This window comes from Sceloporus occidentalis, unplaced genomic scaffold, assembly GCF_023333645.1.
Source record: "Sceloporus occidentalis isolate IW3139 unplaced genomic scaffold, rSceOcc1.0.p SCAF_3, whole genome shotgun sequence".
In the NCBI taxonomy this organism is placed as follows: domain Eukaryota; kingdom Metazoa; phylum Chordata; class Lepidosauria; order Squamata; family Phrynosomatidae; genus Sceloporus; species Sceloporus occidentalis.
The window spans coordinates 41184620-41193513 of NW_028316983.1; the positions used below are offsets into that span (position 1 = coordinate 41184620).

At 40.0% G+C, this 8894-nt stretch overlaps 1 long non-coding RNA gene across 2 annotated transcripts; it reads left to right on the top strand.

The window, feature by feature from the left end:
* The first annotated feature begins 598 nt into the window (after window positions 1–598).
* On the top strand, window positions 599–4980 carry LOC149315796 (uncharacterized). 2 transcript variants are annotated; one of them, XR_016280685.1, is made up of 5 exons: window positions 599–752; window positions 960–1092; window positions 2340–2381; window positions 3030–3143; window positions 4423–4980. It is a non-coding gene; the product is annotated as an uncharacterized LOC149315796 (long non-coding RNA). The 2 variants fall into 2 exon arrangements; XR_016280686.1 differs by having other exon boundaries at window positions 2343–2381.
* Window positions 4981–8894: the final 3914 nt, after the last annotated feature.

Sequence of the window (8894 nt, forward strand, 5' to 3'; positions counted from 1 at the left end):
GTTTACATTGTATTGTACTATATTGTATTATTCTGTTTTAGGAGGGTCATTTTATGAGAATTTTAATGTTTGGAATGTGTATGATTGTATGTATTTCATTTGTTATGATCCCACCTCAATCCTCAGGGAGAGGCGGGATATAGTAATAATAAATTATTACTATTATTATTATTATCATCATTATCCTGTGAATATTCCAGAAAAATTGCATAATTACACGAAAAAATTTCACACGACGTCACACAAAACGCACCATTAAAGTGGTCACAAATAAGCATTAACGCACATCTTTTTACTTTGAGGATTTCAGCAACAATGCATTTCCGATATCACTTTATTTGTGTAATTGTGCGTGATAATCATTCCCGCAATCACTCACCATTTCTGCTTCATTTGCCAGATGCTTTAAATGCACTTTAACCTCTCTTTAATGCCGAAATCAGCCCAGTGTGATAAACTCCAGTGACAGAGTTGCTAGGCAGATCTGGCTTGCTGTCAGCCAATCACAGCTCAGGAAGGGCTGCAGGGGAATTGGAATGCATAAAATCCTGTGTGAGGAAGGAGCTGGAGAGAGAGAGTCAGAGTTTCAGTTAAGGGAGTTCATTTCAGTTAGTCCAGAAGGGACTGTGATTCAGTTAGACTAGACAGGTCTGGTTGGTATTCCTGCTGAGAGTGAGAGAGCAGGGGACAGAGTATTTAACAGCCTGCAGTTGTTGTTGTCAATGTAGCCACACTGAGCTTGAAGTGTAAAGGTAAAAGTAAAGGTTTTCCCTTTGCCAAAGTTGTCAAGTTGTGTCCAACTGTAGGGGGTGATGCTCATCTCCGTTCCTAAGAGCCAACATTGTGAAAGACAGCTCTGTGATCCTGTGGTCAGCATGACTACACAGAACACTGTTACTATCCCATTGAAGTAGTACCTATTTATCTACTTGCACTTTTATTTGTTTTCAAATTGCTAGGTTGGCAGAAGTTGGGACTAGTGACAGGCACTCACTCCATCACACGGCACTTAGGCATCAAAATGCCAGCCTACCGATCTTACAATCATCAGTCAGCATTTTAACCACTCAGCCTCCGCATCACAAACTTGAGGTATCCTACATATAATACTTGCTTTCTTAATGTTAATTAATAAAGTTATTGTTCATTTTTTTTTGCAGTAGATGTATCCAAGTGATGTCTATAGATTATAAACAAAGGCAAGCATGCTACCTAAACAGAGAACTGGTTCGTGGGACACTTGGGACTCTGGCAGTTATACACTTCAAAATAGTGTTAAGAAGGTCAACACAGGACACATGCCAGTACCTAGGGGCTTTCTGTGGATAAGAGGCAAAAGTAACCCCATCACACTTTGTGGATAAGAGGAGGCCCCATCACACTCTCCTTTTCAACTGATGGCATGAAGGCTGTGGTAGTACTGAATCGTTGTCTGGATGCAGTAAAGGACTGAATGCAGATGTGTAGACACAGGCTTAATCCAGGGAAGACTGAAACGCTGCTGACCAATAGTAAAAGCAATCTGCGATTGGGATCACTGTCTGTTCTGGATAGGAAATCCATATGCAGATGGATCTTGCAGGATCTTTGTACTCCCTCTGAAAGCTCAGGTTTGTAGGTTGGGGGTGCCCTTGGACCAAGTGCTGGTCCTGGAAAGCCTGGTTGCTTCCTGATTAGACTATTGTAATGCACTCTATGTGGAGCTGCCTTTGAAAAAAGTTTGAAAGCTTTAGCTAGTGCAAAATGCATCAGTGTCAAGTGTACATTTCTGAGACCATATAACATCAGTCTTGCAAGATCTTCACTGGCATCCTATTTGCTTCCATGCTCAATTCAAAGTGCTGGTGTTGGCCTGCAAGGCAAGGCCACCTCCTTCCATATAAGCTTATCAGAAATTTAAGATTTTCAGAGGCGGCCCTATTGTGTGTCTCAACACCTCACAAAGTTAGGTTCGTGGGTACACATAAGAGGGCTTTCTCTGTAGCAGTGCCTCAGCTGTTGAACTCCCTACCCAAGAATGTTAGGCTGGCTCCATCTCTCTTATGCTTCCAGCAGGCAGCCAAACCAGTGCCGTTTCATTTGGCATTCAGTGTTTGAAACTGCTGTTTTATCTGTTTTCAAATTGGATTTTGTGATTGTTTTTAGACTGCTTTTAGCAGTTTTAAAAGAGTATTTTAATTAAAATGTTTTTATCTCAGTACTGTTTTAATTGGTTTTTATTTGTCCATTGCCTCAGGAACACTTGTGGGCTAGGAGATGATACAGGAATAGTTTAAATGCATAAATAATAAATATACAATATATGAGATTAAAATACAATATTTATATTGTCCTTGAAGCAGATGGCAGATTGGGCTGAGAAGGGAAGTCTTACAAAATAGGTAAGTTTTCAACATGCATCTAAAAAATAAATATTGTTTGAGAGCATGATCAATACTAAAGGAATGAGTATTCCATAGTGTTGTTCTTTTTAACTGGCTTCAAGTTGACTTCAGCCTATGGTGACCCTATGAAGGAGAGATCTCCAAGTCAACCTATCCTCAGCTGCCCTGCTCAGCTATTGCAGATTCATAGATGTGGCTTCTCTGATTGAATATATCCATCCGGTATAAGGTCTTCCCCTTTTCCTATTGCCCTCATATAGTGGGTGCCATAATACTAAATACTTTGCTCCCACGTTCTGCAGAGTAGGCTTCAAGAGTATGTAGCACCACTGGGATGTCATCTCCAAATGATCTCAAATTAACAAGGTCCAACGTTGTTTGAGTCTAGGTGTTTTATAAAGTAGCACTAAAACCTAATGTACATCATAGTTGGGCAATGTCTAGCCTTCTAGATGTTACTGAACAGCATGTCCTGCAAGTCCTAACCATTTTAACCAACCGTTAGGACCAGTGGGATTTACAGTTCAAGAATATCTGAAGGGCTGCACAATTCCTTCCCCAGGCCTACATTAGAGACTAGTATCTTCCAACTGGTCTTTGTTTCTTCCCTGCTCTTAATGTGTGCCTTTCCACATTCCCTTGAAGGATGAGACTGACTGTATGTGCCTATGAACTTTACATGATCTGTACAACCACAGGAAGGAATCCTGCCAAAACCAGCATTGCCAACTAAACCTTTTGCAGATATACATTTTGCAGGTAACACCATCACTGGTAACACATCATTAAGGTGGGAGCATAATGGGCACAATGACATCATTTTTATAACACAATGACTGGTAACATAGATACTTTTAATACAACTTCTTAATTCACAAAACACTTTAGTGTTTATTAACATTGAGTTTCGGATGGTCATTCAAGGAGGTTTTGGGCCATTTTTGGATTTCTTTTGTTTTAATTAAATGTAACAGCATTAATGAACAACTTAAAAAACACCAAGAATAGTGAGAAACAAATTACCATTTAAAAATAACATCCCACACTTTGGAAAACAGGAACCATGAAACAATATTTTAATGGTAAGGGAAAATATGCCACAAACACTGAGGCATGAACTACATGATGTGATATATCCAAATTATCTTTTTAACCTCCAATTCACACATTTTTCTCTGCAAAGTGGCAAAGGAACTGCAGGACATGAACCACTCTGCCTGCCTTGTTCTTTGGTTCCCTATTGCATTGTCTCCCAGGGGTATTAATGGTACTATACTTCTATTTCCATCTGATAATAAAGATTGTTTTATCTATTTAATGATTATCACTGTGTTTTTTATTTTAAAAATCATTATAGAATTATTTTGAGTGCAAGCCACCTTGAATCCCTGCTAGAAAGGCAGGGCCGTAAATGTTAGAAATAAAGCATTTTCATAGGGTCTTCCTCTTTTCCAATTGTCCTCATATAATATAAAATTATAATGTCAGCCTCTTTTTTCTAGTTGCTACATATCTTTGGAAACATATAAGAAATCAGCTTAAAGCATTGTGGTAGTTTTCAAAGAAGTAGCTGTGTTCGTTTCTTGCAGCATAAAAAGGAAGAAGGAAGGGAAAGAGAAGAAAAGAAAGAAATGTGGCAACACCTCTGAGACAACTGGATTTTTTTTCACATGGGCTTTCATGGCTATAACCTCACTTTTTTGGATGCAGAAATGTGATTATGCAGCCCTTTGAAAATCTGGATCCTATTACTTTCCATCCCATTCCCACAACTGTGCAAATATGCTTTATATCTGAACATTTATTATCACTCTTTACTGCATCTGAAAAAATTTGGTTTATAGCCACAAAAGCTCATGAGAAAACAAAAATCAGTTAGTCTTAAAGGTGCTGCCATATTTCTTTTTTCTTTTCCCCCCTCCCTCTTACTCCCTCCTTTGTAAATTTAAAGCGTGATCATTTCACTCTGCTTTCTATTAGTTGCTGCTGGGATTGTTACTTTCTACTGATGCTTTTATGTTTTATTTCTCAATTTTAGGTGCTGTAATGTGGTTCTAATTGGATGGTTACTGCATTATATTTTATGGCTATTATTCTATGAAATCTTGTACACTGCTTTGAAGAGGAAATTAGGCCCTGAAAGATGCAATGCTGGAGAATGTACTTTGAAAGACTAGCAATGCCAGAATCCTTCAGCTAGTGCCTATACTGGTCAGGGGATTGTGGGGGAAGGGTGGAAGGAGGGAAGGACACATTATAGTCAAGCTTGATGTGAGACCTTTTTCTGCCACTGTTGTCCTATAGACACTTTTGGTTTAAGAAATGGATCTTTTGGATACTTCTTGAGTAATTGCACATGATACCTGCACAGGGCCTTCTCTTCTGTTTTTGGTTGCCCAATCAGTGTACAGTCATTCCACAGATGAATCATAGCAATATATGGGCTATCATCATGATCTCCACATTCACAAATTTTCCCCTTTCTCCAAAAGGCAATGTTACTGTTGTGAAGTCTCACTCGGTTAAATGCAGGAAACATGTTTCTTTCTCCTGTACCCTGTATCCTCATACAGAGTGCACTGTAGACTTCACTTTGTTATAAAGATCTTTAATGATTACAAATGCTTCAGCTAGTACTTTTGTGTCCAATACAAAGGAATAAAACTAACAAACTGCTTTTTATGGCTGAAGGATTCATCTGGCCTCTTGGTCTCCCCACCTCCCCCAGCTCACCATTGTGATGTTATCCTTTCTTTCTTTTCTTCCCTCTTTTAGTGGGATGAATAGATTCCTTCCCTTGTGCACTACCAGCCTACATATGCCAAACCAAAGAAATCATTGTATTTCTTCATTGCTACCATGTAGTGTCTTTTCTGTATGCACAAATGGTAGCTGCAGTGTTTATGTGCTGAATTATGGAAGCCCATCTAGAATTGACCAGAAAGTTCTTTTCCAACTTTGCAGCCTTGCCCATGAGCTTTAAAATGAGGAATTAATTTCAACACCAGAGGCGGGATTGGCAGATTGAAAACTGGAGAAAGCTCCTGTCACTTTAATGGTTCCATTGAAGAGAGAATTTCAGCAAGTGTTGTTTGTCATGCAACCAGGTAACAAGTAATACCTCTAAAATTCTCTCTACTACACAAATATTAAAAAGACAGGAGCCTTCTCTCCTTTTCACTCTGGCAGCCCTAACCAAAGTAAAAATCATGTTGCCTTTCAGATGTTGGACTAAAACCAGAAGTGAGTGATCATGGTAGCTATGCTCTGCCAATATATAGAGGACTGTGCAATTCCTTCTTCTGGGCTAAATCCAATGCTAGTTTAAACCACTGCAGTATAATTCTAATTACAGATCCACTGCAGTCTAAGGCTGCTTCTGCACTACAGAAATAAACCAGGTTGGCACCACTTTAACTCCTGAGAGGGAGTTCACCAGGAAGGTCCAGCTCCATCAGGGCTAGCCTGAAGGAAAGAGACTCCGTCCTCCATAACTGCCATCCGCCGGCCTGAGAGGGAGTTCACCAGGCAGGTCCAGCTCCATCAGGGCCAGCCTGGAAGAAGGAAGAGCCCTCCCTCCAATCCATCTGCCTTGGTCCAGGCCTCAGAGGGAGAGAAGATCCACTGGACCTCATCCCCTTTCCCTCCACATTCCCTTCTCCTTTTGTTTCATGTCTTTTAGATTGTAAGCCTGAGGGCAGGGAACTGTCTGATTAAAAACAATAATTGTAAGCCGCTCTGAGAGCCATTAGGGCTGAAGGGCGTGGTATAAATACCTAAATAAATACATAAATAAAACTGCCATGGCTCAAGGCTATGGAATTCTGGGATCGGTAGTTTGTTGTGGCACTAGAGTTCTCAGAGAATGCTAAATAGCTCACAAAGTGACAAATCCCAGAATTCCATAGCACTGAGCCAAGGCAGTGATGTCAGCCTGGATTATTTCTGTAATGTGGATGTAACATAAAACAGGTTTTCCTCTGTTTATCTCCATCTCTCTTTCCCTCAGTCCTGTCCAGGATCCCAGTTCCTGACAAAGAAAGGCATCCCTATAACATGATGCTGCCACCACCATCATGGCTGCTGTGGGAATGGTATTCTGGAGGCAATGAACACTGTCATCTGAACCATGACTGGTGCTTCTGCGTGAATTGAACCCAGACTTGTTTGGATACCTTCATGGTCATTATGATGCCATTTGTTTAAATTTATTCTTCAAGCAAAAAACGTGTTTAAAAATTAGGATGAGGATGGTACAGTTTGCTGGATTGAAAACAGGAGAGGGCTCCTCTACCGTGAATGATTGTATAGAAGATGGAATTTCAGCACATGTTTCTTGCTACCTGGCTGTGACAAGCATTTCTGTGGTGGTCATTACCAAAATTTAAACTTCAAAAGCAGCACACAATATTTCAAACTAGGTTTGATTATAGGCTATATACAACATTCCATGATATTAGACATCAGCAGCCATGGTAAGGTTTTCTTCATCTTCTCTCTACAATGCCCCCATGATACCTGAAATGAGCCCCAGAGGAAGGTCCTTAGCTGTTTGTGGAGGAGGTTTAAGAGCACACAAATACTGCAAAATGCAGCATGACTCACCATTGTTGGTGGTTCCATTTATGAAAGGAATACCATAATGCAGAAACAGAGCAGTTAAATCTGCTCTGTGGATGGCACATTCAACATAGTCCACACCATGCTAAAGTTAGTGGCACAGATAATAAATCTACATTGCACTGAGTGATAGCAGAAATATTGAAATATCCCATATTACTGTACACATCGAGCAAGCCACTTTAAATACCAGTTTATGGAGCTCAAAATTTTGTGGAGTTTGCTTGTTTTGAGATTTAGAGCTAAATATAATTTATAAAGATAAATGCATTAATTGCTATTTTATAATACAGTAGAATTGGATATTCCACAAAGGCAGATTTTTCATTATTCCCCACAAGATTCCAGATTCAAACTCTTCCTGCCAACAGCAACTTTATGAAATATTCATAGACTTTATCTCTAAAGTACTGGGGGGAAAAACTGAGATCCCAAAATACTGAAAAATCCACTTTTATTTTACTGCTCTCAGAATAACAACGCACAAAACAGGTCTTCGTTCTTAAAGGATGGAAACTGTCTCGTTTCTCTAATACAAAAGGATGCATTAGCTCTCAAGTATTCTGCATGTTATGATCTTTGATTCATAGACAATGTCTCTGTTACATATAGCATGGTTGTCTTTAGCAATTATGAAAGTTCTCTCACTCATTCTCAACCAAAGTAAGGTAAATGTTTTGCCCGGACTTGTGAAATTTGCTGCCGTGGAACAGTTCTCTAAAGTGAATCTTGAGTAGTCCATCCTGTTTCCTTTTTTCAGCTCCATCACATTGTTGAAGGACTGTCCTATTCTGAGTGTTAAGAAGAGTGCCTGGGTTTTCCTCCTCCAGTATAGTATGGGGTGTTTCCAGTATATTCCTCTCCCTTCACCCTCTTTAGAGTTCTTTTTCTTTCACCCCAGGGGAAGGGAGGGCTTTTACTTTAGCAGATCTTCATATGGCGAGATCCCCCACTCTTGGGGTAATTTTCGCCACATGTACATTTTCTTGGAAAAACCCTCTCCAAGGCTGACCGCATTTCTATGAATCCAATGCTGGGGCGGTTCCTCTCTCTCCTCAGGCGCTCAGCTTCAGCAGACACCCATTGGTAGAGCTTCTTCATAAAAGAGGCAATTATCCCTTTGGCCTTGGTTGTCATGTACATGTTGCGTTTTCGCGGGTCTCGTAGGGTCTTGGAATCATTGAGAGAACGGGAGATTGGCTTCTTTGGGCTGCTCTTTCTGTGGTTCTTCACTGACTTACAGTTTGCCTGCCTTCCACGGTTGAAATTGAGTTTTTTCCTTATGGCTTGAGGCTTTCTATTCTTGAGCTTTGACCTTCTTGGAAGTGAAATTCTTCTCTTCCTTCCATATGCAGAAGGCATGGCTTCAATTTGACTCTACGTCACAAAGTTGCCTCCCTGAAGTGCCTGTGGCACTTCCCAAGGTACTGCCTTATATTTTGCTGGGTATGCAAATAGCAGAAGATTTTTAAGCCCAGTGATTGGCTGGTAGGGACAAAGCCATTGTGACGGTGCTTGTGCAGTGTAATCTGCTTCACAGTGAGAGCCAATGTCATATTTTGTCACATCCAAAAATAAATGGGATGGCAACCTATATATATATTGGTGGTTAGAGCAATTATTATGACCTATTCACAGTTCTGACTGTATTTATGAAGTAATAATGACATGTGGTAACTGTCTGCACACAAGAGGTGGGTCAAAACACAGTACAGTATTTAGCAATATCTTTATTAGAACTAGCAAAAATGCCACATACGTGTGCCAGTTTTGGAGTTCTTCAGAACTCTTAATCAGGCTAAGTGTAATTAAAAGTTTTGGAGAACTTGAACGTTTTCACACTTTTGAAGAACCTTCCCATAAAGTACAGATTTATGAATTCTTTCCTTG